Genomic DNA, 13,181 nt, shown 5'->3' on the forward strand with positions numbered 1-13,181 from the left:
TAATATGTTAATAAAAAGAAATAATAATAAGAAAAGAAAATGTAACAAGGAGTTAGTATAATATACAATACTAGAGGTGTCAATCTGGGTCATTGGGTGGGTTTGGGTTGACCCAACCTGGGTCGGAATGATTTGGGTCGGAATAATCTGGGTGAGAGTGTGCCATGGGTCGGAACTGGATGGGTCGGGTGGACTTGGGTCGGGTTCAACTAGGTTACGGACTCTCGGAACTGGGTCGAAACTGGGTCGGTTGGAACTGGGTCGACCGGTATCTGGGTTGGGTGAATTTGGGTCGGAATGGAATAAGGTGAAGTGAAGTCGGCCCAAATCGGCTTTCGGAATAACTTGGGTCGGAATAAATCGGCTTGCGGAATAACTTGGGTCGGAAGAAATCGGCTTTCGGAATGACTTGGGTCAGAATAAATCGGCTTTCAGAATGAGTTGGGTCGGAATAAATCGGTTTTCGAAATAACTTGGGTAGGAAGAAATCGGCTTTCGGAATGACTTGGGTCGGAATAATTGGCTCTTTATAGGACTTGGGCGGCTAAAGCCTTAAACCGGCGGCGTATTGACTTTAGTAGGAACAAATTGGCTCTCGGAATGACTTGGGTCGGAATGAATCGTCTCTCGAAACAATGCGACATCGGGTGCGATTGGGTTGGCTTAAGACCTTAAGTTGGCTTTCAGAATAAGTTAGATGAAGTTTGTTTGTTGTAGCCGTCTTTCGGGCGGGACTTGGGCTTTTGGAGAGCCTAATGTTTACAATTGGAGAGTCAGTAAAGTAATTGAAACTCAAAACATTTACTTAAATTGAAACATGTTGTTATTGGAATGAGCGTATTAATGAATTCGATAAACTAATTCAAGATAATAATAGTACTCTACTTAAATTAATCATCTTTAAGTTGCATTCAATTTCGAACCGAAAGCATCAGATTCAGTTGCAACAAATGTAGAACAATGTAACTCAGTAGATTGGTTCAATATAACAATACTCCATTTAAGTTAATTGTCACTAAGTTGAATTCATATTGAAACTCAAAACAACTACTTGAACAGTATTGTAAGTTTAATTCAAGATAATATCAATACTCTACTTAAGTTAATCACTTTAAATTGAATTTATTCCGGAACCGAAAGTATCTAATTCAGTTGCAACATATGTAGAACAGTGTAACTCAGTAGATTGGTTCAGCATAATAACAATGTTCCATTTAAGTTAATCGTCTCTAGGTTAAGAACAATGATTACAATAATAATAATAATAACAATAACAACAACAACAATAACAAGAACACCAACTACAACATAGTTTGTCATAACACATAGGGAGGTTTGTTAAAGTACTGTATCATTTTGCATATTGACAAGATCTTAATTGACTAAATCTTATTTCTTATTAGCAAGATTTTGGTAAAAACCTTATAAGTGTCAATAAAAAAACCTATGGCTTAAACATCATTGATACAATAACACATCAATATAAGTATACTGTAATACTATAGTTCACGTAACTGACTGCAACCAAAACATTTAATTGAGCAAGTAACAAGTAACAGTTGTATAAGTAATATTTCAAGAACAAGAAGTATAGTTCATAAGTGATCAAAGATTAAAGGTGATGATGACTGATAATGATGAATTGGAGTTGATGATGATCAAAGTTGATAAACACAAATTATACTAGTTTACCATGATCAAAGCCAATGTAAGCGAGTAATCACCAATCTACTAAGTTGGTCTTGTAAGCGAGTAATCACTAATGTCTAGTTTAATCTATTTAGTGACAACTTAATCTACTTAGTGACCCACAGAATCCATTCAATAATTACATTATTAAAACATGATTAAATATTATAACAATAGTAGGCCTATGATTTAGGATTATGACATGAACTAAGTTCATTAAAATTAATAATACTAATAACTAATTGAATTTTAAAGTTTCTAGTTTATATTAATTCCTAATAATAAGTCAATAGTACTAATTTTTAAAGTTAACAAAACCAATAATCCTAAAATTATTAACTTAGAATTTGCAAATGAAATTAATATCAATTTAATAAAAATGACAAAATTAAACTAAAGCCATTGATTTGTGAGAATATCAAAATGGACAAAATCCAACCATTGATCAAAATAGCAATCCATGTGCTTGGTCTAACTCAATGCTCATTGGTTAAATAGAATTAGTGATGGATCCCTCCTTGAATGAGCAAATCTCAATCCTCCATTAGAGAAAGACCAAATCTTAGCCCTTCATTTATCATTTACTCTTTTAAAAATTTTAAAAAAATTAACCCTAAATTCATAAGAGCAAATCTCAGCTCTTCAATCTTTTCATCCAACGGGTGAAAACACCCTAGAAGACCAAACCAATCTCTAGTTTTTAGCCCCCTCAAACCCTAATAACTTCTCCTCACGCCTCTCCACTTATCCTCTCACTCTGAACGAATCCATCGGCAGCAAATCTTCCTCCTCGTCCCCTTGTTGCTAACTGTTTTTCGTCACTTGTTGCTAATCGTTCTTCGTCCCCTTGCTACTAACTGTTCTTCGTCACTCGTTGCTAACCGTTCTTTGTCGCTCGCTGCTTCAACCAAAGTGTATTTATTCTTCGACTCGCCGACGAGGTTCTAACTTTCTCCACAATTTCGTTGTTGATTTCATTTTAAGTTGTACATGTTATTTTATTTGCGGATTAATTGACGAATTAGCGCACTCAATTTAAGATTTCTATCATCACTTGTTATATATGACTATAATTAGGGTGGGATCGAAGCTTGCATCAGTAAGAGAAATGCGAGAAGAAACTGGAGTTACATCTATTGATTTCATTGCTGAGGTCAGTTACCGAAAATGTATCATATTCTATCATGTTGGCATTATCTTAGACAAAGTGGAAATTTCACTTCCACCCTTTCTTTCATGGAGGTTTTGTCCAATTTTAGTTCATACTATCAGAAATCAGTAATAGTGTTGAGGTTTTTATATACCCAATTGAACTTAGTGTATTATTTCATCACATAACGGACTAGTAGTATATGTCCTGCATTCAGCAAAACCATCTGTATTATACTAGTTTGGTATCATTGAATTCAATTGATGAAACATTTCTAATTTATACTTCCATTGTGATTTATTAGGTTTTTATATATTTAACTGAAGTTAGTGTATTTTTTCACCACATAATAGTACTGTATGTCCTACATTAAGTGAAATCATCTGTATTATACTACTCTGTTATATAATTATTATTGAATTCAGTTTATGATGAATTTCTCAATGTATGTCCTACATTAAGTGAAACCATCTGTATTATACTACTCCTTGTACTTTTTGCTTTTGCTATTCCTATGAGGGTCCATCAGTGGTAGTCAGGGCTGGGGTTGTTGTACATTACCAAAATGTTGAGGGAAGAACTTTACACTTTACCCCAAACCTCACTGGAGTATCTTTAGCTCCCAAATTCTGCATAGTTATTGGCTTTTAGTGGTTAATTGTTGATTGTATAAGAAACTATAAAATATATAATAGATAGTTCTAACTATAATTATTTGAAATTATTTTGTAGTACTTTCTTGGGATTCCATGCACTTATTCACAAGAGATGATTGACGAGCTAAAAGCTATGTGGGTGGCATATTTAAACAACCAAACACAAGACAAAGGAGATTGAAGACAATGACGGTCAATTGAAGATTTTGTAAATTATTGAAACGAGTGGATATGTTATTTATATTCATGATTGTCATGAAATTTTTGTTATAAGAATGATATTTAATCATCATTGACTTGTTTCATTACTTAGCTTAATATGAATACTAAATTATACGGGAATATATATTTTTATATGATACGCTGTTGTAATAGGCGTGGACATACATTTGAACTATTATATTGCAACAGTTCATTAGGCGTTGCATCAGGTGCAAATAAGCATTACATTAGGCTAATGCAAAGTACTCCATCTGTCTCAGAAAAATTTGAACACATGTTAGGAAACATATTTTAAGGTGATAAGGATCGAAATGGTTTTGGGTCGGGTTGTGTTGAGTCGGAATGATTTTGGGCCGGGTTTAGTTGGGTCAGGTGGTAACTAGGTCGAGTCACAATTGGGTCGGTGATAGCTGGGTTGGGTCACAACTGGGTCGGTGATAGCTGGGTTGGGTCACAACTGGGTCGACCGCTAATTCGGTTGGGTCACAACTGGGTTGGGTGATAACTGGGTGGGTTTAATTGGGTCATTGGCGGGTGAAGTTGGGTGCGGGTCATTTTGGGTCGGAAACAGGTTGGGTCTGGGTCGTCGTTCACGGGTGCAACTGGGCACGGGTCAACCTGAGTCGGCCCAATTCAGGTTGGGTTACCATTTTCACGGGTTAAACTGGGCAGGGGTGGACACTGGGTCGGAATGGGTCGGCTTTCCAACCGACCACTCTCGGCTCTGAACAGGTTGAGTCTGGGTCGCATGCGGGTTCACCCGTGGGTCGCCCCAGTTTTTGACACCTTTATACAATACTTGTAGTTGCAGGAATATGTCAACAATCTACATCATGAATAAAATTTTAGTAACTTCAAAATACATTGACTTTTAATATGGTGTTTACGGGGAAAGATTAGGAAGATCCAAGGAATTGTTTAGTGGTAATATTTATGGGTGTAAAAGCCCGAATTTTCCCGATCAGCTTACACAGGATTAAGCACAGCGAAAGAGACTCTGGTCGAGATAACCCGGACTATTACCATCACACTCACCGAACTACATCGGAGATGTGGAACTCAATTCCCGATTCTATTCAAATTGATTCATTACAACAATGCTCTGATTCTCAGACTCTATTCTCATAAATTTCTATAGAAAATCCGGCAGAATTTCCTTTGAAAATTGAACAACGCTTAAGCGAGAAATAATTTAAACCTGTTTGCAATATCAATAAACAAAGTACTCCAAGCTCAACAACCTCAACGCTTTCGCGGAGTAATAACCAACAGAGAATCATGAGTACTAGCTAGCAGTTCTTAAATACAGAATTATGTCACATCTAATTTAATTACTAAATATTATAACGTCGAACGTCCTCACTTCGATAACAACTATAACACTACTTCAGCTTGTATTTGCTTCAACTTGCAAAAGGTTAACTTACGGCTTCAGCCTGAAACATTTAGGGAAACTGCCACCTACCAAGTGACAGGCCACAAAAATGACAAAACAACATTTACACATCAGCAAAGCTGAGTACTAACCCGTAAATAAGTGTAACACATGCTTTGGTGGTTTTTAGTTGAGAACGACTCTCACACAATCAACATAAGTTCAACAATCATACCAATCATAGCATGCTTAGCAACAATATTCTTGTTGAACATACATATTACATTTCCAATTCCACATTTCATAATACATTATCAATCACATGGTAACAAACACAAGAAGGTGACTCACTACAAGAAAATGCTAAAACAACGACTGCTTAACAGCGACGGTCAAAAAAACCGTCGTTCTTACTAAAACAGCGTCCGCGGTAGGCCGTCGGTAAACACCGACTGCTTGTAAAGGATGCAACGACTGTTAAACCGTCGTTGAAAAACAACGACAGTTTCAAGCCATCGCTAGGTAGATTAATGTGCCTCTGAAATTTTGTTTACCTAAGGCGACGGTCTGAAACGGTCGGTGATGGAAGGGAAAAAGGGGTTAACATAAAGTGGCCCTTTTCAGTCGGGTTTATTTCAACGCAACTTCAAAGAGAGAAGTTGCCTCTTTCAGTCGGCGAATTGGAGAAGGCAAGAAGCCATTGACGCCGACCTCATTTTCACTCCGCCTCTTTGCCACCGGTGAACAGTACTGCTTCATTTTCTGTTCTTTTTTTTTTGTTACTCATGAAACCAAACCCTAAAAAGTGGGTTTTCCTTGTCGAATTAAAGTGATATTGCAGGCTGAAGCAGGCACAACTCCCTCCTTTTTCCTGTTCTTCACTGTGATCTATTCCAGGTATTATCTTTCATTGAGGCTTTAATTCCGATTTTGCTAACTTTTGCTCCGAAATTAGTTGAGAATTTTTTGTATTTTTTCAAATTTCTTGCGATGTTTGTTTATATTTGCGTTATACTTTTTGCGAGATGAATTCAGCAAGTACCTTTATTTGATAGTAAATACTTCGTTGTTTTCATAAATTATGGATTCTCTTCGTGCTAGGGTTCCGCGGTCGGGCCTGACCTGAAATGTGAAGCTCACAACTGCATTACGGTTAGTGTGTGTGTGAGAATGATTTTATTTTTGTCCAAGGTGTATTTCTTATTTGTGATGCAGAATGATTATCTGCAGTTTAGGCGTGAATGCTTATACGTCATATCTTTAATACTTGTTTGGTTTTGATGCTATAGATTGAGCAAAGCCCATGTGCTGATTGGTGGGATGAAGGGAACAGTTTCTGAGGTTTATTTCCCTGATCTCTTTTCCTTTTTGCAATAATTTGCTTGATGCAATATATTACAAAAAGTTTATACCCTGCCGCCTTTTTGAGTATATTGCAGGTTTGCAAGAACATTGTGTTAGCTGGTGTTGGAAGTGTTAAATTGGTGGATGATAGTCCAGTGACAGAGGAAGCACTGAGTGCTAACTTCTTGATTCCTCCTGATGAGAAGCTCTATGCTGGACGTTCAATTGCAGAGGTTTGCTGTGACTCTTTGAAGGATTTTAACCCAATGATTTACGTCTCTGTGGGAAACGGTCTGCAGCTTTGCAGAATACCCTATATATGTTCTCTATTGAAGTTTATTTTTCCTGACCATGTTCTTGTATTAATTGTTTGTTAGCTATGGTATTGGTTTTAAATTTGAGGGAGACCACTTAGTATCCAAATATGCCAGGTTGGGATTAAATTACTCTTGTGGTAACATGAGTTTTTGGATTGTTGGCTATTGACTTACTGCTTGCTGAATATTTCATAATTTGATATCTCACAGCAGCAAGTCTGATGCTATGTTCACAATCAAGTTGATATATCCTTGAAAAAGAAATTATAAGGAAATAGTATGAAACAATTGCTAATTAAGTTTTTACACTTATATAATGTGAAATTTTTCGAAAAGTAAATGATATACATGATTTCCTTTGTTTGGTTTGGTAAGAGAACCTGATACACTACAACAAATAGCTTCAAGGAGGGCAATTAAAATTGCCCTCTTTGATACAAAATTTGCTTTCATAGGCTACAAGGGCAATTTTAAAATTGCCCTTCCGTTGCCCTTGTAGCCCCGTTGTATTAGGTTTCAAGGACAAAACTCATATTTTTGCCCTCTTTGATCCAATAAAAAAAGGGCAAAAAATTTTGCCCTCTTTGCTTCATCAACCAAGGCAAATAAAGTTGCCCTCTATGATCATCAAAAAGGGCAATACTTTTGCCCTCTTTGCTCAAAAACCAAGAAGACAAACACAATTGTCTTATTTGGTCTGCAACAAATGGGGCAAACATAAGATATTGCCCTCTTTGTACTTTATCAAGCGGGGCAAAAATAAGATATTGCCTTCTTTGTACTTTATCAAGCGGGACAAAAATAAAATATTGCCCTCTTTTTACTTTGTCAAGCCCTGCTAGTCATTATCTAAAAATCGTTATGCATCGAAGATCAATCTAATATAAGTTGAGAGATAAACCTTGTACATTCTACATAACACCATGGTAATACCAAGGGAAAAAAAATTATGATACTGATTTACTAAAGTTTTAACAAAATCGTATCCACATAATGTTTACTTGAGATAGTGCAACAACATATACTAAAATAATTTATTCATCTAAATTATAGTGTAGGAAGTTTAGGGTCAAATATATAGCTACCTCAACACATGTCAAGAAAAGGAAATAAAAAGATGAAAAGTGAACTCATCAAAAATGCTCAAGTGAACTAACATTTATACAATCACTTGATAACAATTCCACACTGGCTTCGAGCCAAAGTTGTCATGTGCTGATAAACTGCAGAACAAAGAGATATGTCGAAGGAGATTCCATCACAATAGTACCTCCATGGCACATGGCACCTATAACAAAGAAAAAGTAGGATACATTACCAAGGAATTCTCCACAGCATATAAACTCAAAGAATGAGATTGTGAATTTCAGAAAAAGGCAATCTTTCCATAGAAAACATAAAGCATCACATGATAGGTACTCTTAATGGCACTAAGATTCAGAAATATGATTAATACCTTTAAGACAAAGATGAAACTCTTAAAGGAAAATCATAACACAAGCAACCGAAAAAAAAGAGAGAGAATCTTCAATATGTACTTCAACTTTCAAGCATTCGGCACTTTTCTCCTTTAGCATATCCAAACACTACAACATGTTCTGACTAGAACCCATAATTGACACTTCTATACTATAAGCAACAAATAAAATCAGGTTCTGTGAAGCAACTCAGATGCATCAAGCAGCCAATCTGCCAGCATCAAACAACCTAACTTCTCATTTCATCACCCAATCAAACACGGACAGGGACATCTGCTTCCAATTAACCCCAACCACCACTCTCATCATCTCCAGTTGATTATCATACGACGCTAAAAACTCTAGTACATTCGTTTTGACTAGAACCCCTAATTGTACACTGTCAGAAACATTACTTCCTCCAAACATGTGAGGCAATTTTTCTTCATGAATTCCACCAATAAACTCACACTCACCCCAAAATCCTCATAGAGTTACAAATACAAATAAATGATATCCCAAAATCCTAATGTTGAAGACAATAAAACTCTAGACATCAAGAAAACATGCCTTTTACACAATGCAGCTAAGAGGCTTAAAACTATGTTTCACTGGATTTTGTGCTTTGGCGGATCACACATATCGGTTAGAAATTCAGTTAGCAAGCATTTTACCAGGCAACCTGTTCAGTCAGTTGCTTAAGTTAAGCTGACCAATAAGCCTATAATCACTAAATCATGGCCTTAGATAACTATTGAGTTTAATCAGTACTTGTGATCTTGTGACCTGTGGATCTCATCTTTTAAGGTGCATATATATGTGTTAGCTCTTTCTTGTACATGACCTTATCACACAGATAGTAAATTTAAATTCTAAGACCATCTTTAATCATATTGCACTACAGAATGAAATGCCACTATTATATTTCTCCAACGTGATTGCATCATAATCCCAAATTCATTATTCATCCTAGAATATTCCCACACAAGTAGAATAAATGCTACTTGCTGCGATTAAAAAGTGCCTTATTGCTGCGGTTTTGGGCGCGCAGCAATTAAGAGGGCAGCAATAGGTATTAATTATATTGCTGCGGTTTTTAGCATAAAACCGCAGCAATATTATCATTTTTTATCATAAAAAATCCAGTATATTGTTGCGGTTTCTGGTCAAAACCGCAGCAATATGACCTGGTATAGAATTTTTTTATTTTTTATTTTTTTTGCATTTTACAATTAAATTTAAAAGAATAAAACCAACAACAAACCCATCCACTATCAATCTCTCATTCAAGGAGACTATTGCTGCATTAAAATACAATAACAACACAAAATGCAACTAAACGAAACTGCTATATATTCAATAAAAATAATATTTACAAATCCTAATTACAATAATATATAAAAAAATCAAAACAAAGCTGATAAAAAAAAATTCAAAAAATCGAAAAAAATAATACAGATACAGAGACCCTATTGACAATAATATATAAAAAAATCAAAACAAAGCTGATAATAAAAAGAACATCATTTCTGATTTCGAACCAACAACAAACTGACGGCATTCTCCCAACAACCACCACCAGCAACCACCACGCAAATCGAAAAATTCAATCCAAAATCATCATTTACATCTAAAATTGAAACTTAGATCTGAAAATAAAATAAAGAATGTAGAATACGAAACGCCATCATTTACATCTAAAATTGAAATTCAGATCTGAAAATAAAATAAAGAACATCACTGTAGATTTCGAGTGAACTCGCCGACTGAAAATAAAATTGAAATTCAGATCACTGTAGATTTCGAGTGAAAACGCCGACTTGCGAACAGATGCGGCGACGAGGGAGTGAGCGACGAAGGCTGATAGGCTTTGTGGCAACGAGGAGAATGAGCGACGAAGGAGAGTCGAGCGACTTGCGAGCAGATGCGGCGACGAGGAGAGTGAGCGACGAAGGAGGCTTTGTGGCGACGGTGAGGGAGGAGGGAGGGTGAGAAAAAACGAAGGCTGAGAGGAAACGAACGACTGAGAGAGAGAGAGGAGAGAGAGGAGAGAGAGGAGAGAGAGGAGAGAGAGGAGAGGCGCCTCTCTTGACAGAATGAAAGAAAAACCCTAAGTTGTCTTTTATATTTTCAACAGGCGCTCCTTTTTTTTTTTGTTAGTTCAGCATATATTGCTGCGGTTGCCACGTAGGACCGAGCAATATATTAAAAAAATATTTTTTTAATATATTGCTGCGGTCCTATGTGGAAACCGCAACAATATTTGTTGTTTAGGGCCCCACATTATTTTTAAAAAGTGTCCGTTAGACAATATTGCTGCGGTTTTGGGCGGGAACCGCAACAATATTGTTAATTTCTATTTTTTCTTTTCTTTTTGCGTGTTATATTGCTGCGTATAGGTAGAACCGCAGCAATATCACCGCAGCAAATAGCATTTATTCTACTAGTGCCATTGGCAAAAAAAGACTCTTGATCGGATGACATCATATCAGGCCTATATGGAAGATAGTGGAATCTTGCAGCACCAAACAAAGAATTACAAGCCATTAGCAAACAAAACCTAATGTTTAACTAACATAAAATCACCTCAAATGTTGGATTGGACCTAAGTCTAGTTCACTGACCCATAACTTTGCTTCGTATTTGTTATAGAAATTATCAAAGTTTCTAGGTTAACAAGATATTTAGTATAGGTTAAATATTTTGACTTACATATCACAGAATAAGTAAAACATAATGCTACTATATAAATGTTATTGAAAACACATGACAGAGCCTTTCACTGATTGTAGTGCTTTACTATTTGAGCCTGATGCTACTCATATTGTCCTGTACTAGCAAGTTATGATACAGAAACTTGATTGTAGTTATGATGTTACTGCTAATTCATGCACCAGTTAATTTGATAAACATCATTTAGTATTGCAAATCACAGTCGGATGCTTACACGCATTCCTGCTTAGCTTCCAAAGATAGTAGGTAGATTTAAAGTAGAGGCAAAGGGTAAATGCAACAAGTAAAAGATGCATAGGAGTTGTATATTTTCTTAATGTCGATAATTATTCACTGATTTCAATAAGATATATTGAGTTAATAACAGAAATCAATAGAAAATAACCAAGTTTTGTTACAAAAGAGATAACTTGCACGAAAGAAAGTCTGCACACTAGTTCTCAACACTCCACAATTGAAGATTCACTATAATGTCATGAAAATGCCTTTCGAAATCGTCCCTTCTCATCCTGTCTCCACCAATTTATTTTATTTATACAGAGGGGTTAGACTTAGAATCAACCATATAGCTAAATGCACCTTACAAGTAACAAATCAATGCATAAGATGAAATTAATACATAGTCAAGCTGAACAACAATAGTATAGAAAAACTAAAAAGCAAACGATCATTTCAGTACCACAATCAGCTCAGAATTTTCAGTAGTTAATCTCAAGTGCATTACAATCATAAAAATAACTCACAAAATCAAAGGACAAAATCTGATGAACAAAATGAAATTAAACTAACTCACAAAATATAATCGATTCATAAAAATCATTATCCAATCACTGGACCTAAATTCGTCTGGTTTTGTGGGGAAAGTTAATAAATCACTTACGAAAACTAATATTGCTGAAACAATCATCCATACGCATAATTTAAAAAGCGAAATTGAATGATTTACCTGAAGATGAGATCGAATTGGGAAATTGCGAAGAAAAATCTGCGAGAAACGTCCAAACGTCCAAAATTGCGAAGAAAAATCTGCGAAAAACCCTAAAACTTGTAGTGAAGATGAACGGTTCCCTTTCAATGTTCGATTGAAGATTACGATTGAAGATTTCGGCCAAAATCACTGGAGATTGAAGATTAATTCGGACAAATTTTGTAGATATTCATACTTTGTTGTTTGCGGGAAGTTTACGAATAGAACGTTTTTAACAAATTTTGTAGAACGCTCTATTCATACTGAACTTCGTTCTTTTAATACTTTTTGTGTTTTTTTTTCCTTGACTATAATTGACTATAAGAAGGCAAAGTTATATAATTGTTGTTTCAGGTTATCAAAGAGGGCAAAACTTATAATTGTTGTTTTAGGTTAATATTAAAGAGGGCAAAACTTTAAATTGTTGTTTTAGGTTAACATCAAAGAGGGCAAAATTGGAAAACCGTCTTCTTAGTTGGTATCAAACAGGGGAAAATTTAAAATTGTTTTCTTAAGAGATATCAAAGAGGGCAAATCAATGTAATTGTCTTCCTAGTTAATATCAAAAAGGGGGAAATATTTTTGTCTTCGTTGATACTATTAAATAAGGCAATCAACTGGTTGCCCTATTTGATTCAAATAAATTGCCCTCTTTGATTGCATTTCTTGTAGTGATATGGTGATATGGTTAATAGTGACCATACTGAGAAGCTATTTTACTTGGACTCCCCTCAAGTCATTAGATGTATCCAACATAGATAGTTTATACTCTGCTGTGCTTACTTATGATTTTCGAGGATCATAGTGTATTTGGATGATATTTCATCATAATTGGAGAGTTTAGTGTATTAAGACTTTTAGTCTTCACGTCTTTATGCTTAAGTTAATGTGCTTTTGACTCTGGCTGTGGCTTGGTTTGTTGGGGGTTAGTCAGCTAGTCTTACACTTTGTCAAGGTTATTCACTCTTGTTCATTAATATCAAGTCTTTCACATTGACTGATGAAGTGCATCAACAGATGTTTTTGCTTGTATTGAAAATGTTAATGTGTCCTTGGTATATTGTTACAGAAAGTAAGAAAATGGAAAAGGGTAGAAATTCCTTTTCAATTGAGTTAGAGAAAGTAAGCTGATTTTAATCTTTATATCATATCTATGTTAAGATTTCCCCTTTTCTCTAATTTTATATCTCTCTTATCTTCTTTCAGATTTCTGTTGGTTTTGGAGTTTATGTAGTAACTGTTGGCTATTTCTGCCTTTGGGTTTGTCCACA

The 13,181-nt window shown here is 35.5% G+C and overlaps 1 long non-coding RNA gene across 1 annotated transcript; it reads right to left on the reverse strand.

The window, feature by feature from the left end:
• Positions 1–7,775: 7,775 nt before the first annotated feature.
• On the reverse strand, positions 7,776–12,184 carry LOC130590127 (uncharacterized). The gene is made up of 2 exons (XR_008967789.1): positions 11,890–12,184; positions 7,776–8,041 (listed from the first exon to the last, which is right to left on the reverse strand). It is a non-coding gene; the product is annotated as an uncharacterized LOC130590127 (long non-coding RNA).
• Between the last annotated feature and the right edge of the window lie 997 nt (positions 12,185–13,181).

The sequence above is a fragment of the Beta vulgaris genome, chromosome 9 (assembly GCF_026745355.1).
Source record: "Beta vulgaris subsp. vulgaris cultivar EL10 chromosome 9, EL10.2, whole genome shotgun sequence".
Classification (NCBI taxonomy): domain Eukaryota; kingdom Viridiplantae; phylum Streptophyta; class Magnoliopsida; order Caryophyllales; family Amaranthaceae; genus Beta; species Beta vulgaris.